We start from the raw sequence: 1,737 nt of genomic DNA on the forward strand, positions 1-1,737 counted from the left end.
GAGACCAGAGAATCCTGTTTCTCAGAGTCTAAGAGTCCTTTAGGTGTTTTTATGCAAAATCCAAGTGTGTTTTCATGTGTCTTCACTGAGGAGAAGATTGAGTCTGGCCACTCTGACATAAAGCCCAGATCGGTGGAGTGTTGCAGTGATATTTGTCCTTCTCTAGATTTCTCCCATTTGCATATACGATCATGGAGCTCAACTAGAGTGACCATTATGGTCTTGGTCACCACTCTAACCAAGACCCTTTTCCATCAATTGCTCAGTTTGGCCAGGAGGCCAGCTCTAGGAAGAGTCCTGGTTGTTTCAAACTTCCATTAAGGGTAACAGAGACTACATGCTTAGATACTGTAAAATTTATGTTCTTTGCTCACTTTCCTATATAATTTATTAGTTGTTTGAATAAACGTTGAAATTAATTAATCGGCCTAATGTTTTTCTTAAATTTTGTTAAATTGTTTATCTTAAAAAATAAACGATCAGTTGTGGGACTATATTCTGTCATAGATCGCATACCATTCATTGCTGAACTTTCTACCATGGGCGGCATTTGACTCTTGAGTCAGGGTGGGCAAGAAAAAAAAAAAGCCTACAGGGTGCGATTTGCCGGGGGGATGGGGGGGATTCCATGATTCATGAAAATGATTCGTGATACGCGATCCGATTGGAGCAATTCAAAACAGTGAATCATTTTGCGACGCAATGGTTTAACTGATTCGGAGTTTCAAAAAGCTTCGTTGATACTATAAAATTTATGCTCTTTGCTCACTTTCGGGGACGCACGCTGTCTGTGGAGGTTTGGCCAGGACCGGTTCCAGAATTAAATCAACATATTTTATGTTCCGTCCATTGCCAATCACTGCTATTTCGAGAGTGAATCCCGCATAAATATGCGGATGTAATTCCCGAAACTTTGCAGGGTGTAGCCTATGTGTAAAACTATGTGTAAAACTAGTTTCATACTAATTCTGAATGGATTATACCCTAGAAAGTGCGCAGTGGTCTTTCACTCTGAGTTTCGATCAAAAGGGACAAAGGGTTCAAAAGGGTATGCCTGTTTCATCCAGAACCGGTGCTTTCAGAGGATGCGATCAATTGTAGAGAGGCTAATGGCATTTATCCCTCGAAAATGATGATTATCCTCAATCACTTTCCTTTGAATCTCTCACAGGCAGATTACATTACTGGCAATGACCAAGTTTACAAGCTCCCTCTCTTGCTCCTCCGACAAAAGCCTTAGCCTGCCTCCACCAAGTAGTCGTCTCTGTGTTCTACAAAAATAGAAGCACTCATTACTGTAACTGTCACACATCCTTTTTACAGGAAAAATGGAAACATACTGAAACTCTATCTGTATGCGAGGCAATTTGATGCATTTCTTTAATTACAGTAGCATAGTGAAACAGTGTATGCGTTGTCACAGCAGAGTACAGCACTCAAAAGTTACTGTACAGAGCAGTCTTACTGGAAGTACACCTACCTGTTTTCCTCCATGAGGGTTCTGATGATGGAGGCGATGGTGAAGCGTATGTACTCGTTGCCCAACCTCCCTCATAGTCATACCATGGACAAGGACATGGTCAACTAAAGTGTATGCGTTGAGCAGAGTACAGCACTCAAAAGTTACTGTACAGAGCAGTCTTACTGGAAGTACACCTACCTGTTTTCCTCCATGAGGGTTCTGATGATGGAGGCGATGGTGAAGCGTATGTACTCGTTGACCAACCTCCCTCCCTC

The sequence above is a fragment of the Sinocyclocheilus rhinocerous genome, unplaced genomic scaffold (genome assembly GCF_001515625.1).
Source record: "Sinocyclocheilus rhinocerous isolate Xijiao unplaced genomic scaffold, SAMN03320098_v1.1 scaffold778, whole genome shotgun sequence".
Taxonomy (NCBI): domain Eukaryota; kingdom Metazoa; phylum Chordata; class Actinopteri; order Cypriniformes; family Cyprinidae; genus Sinocyclocheilus; species Sinocyclocheilus rhinocerous.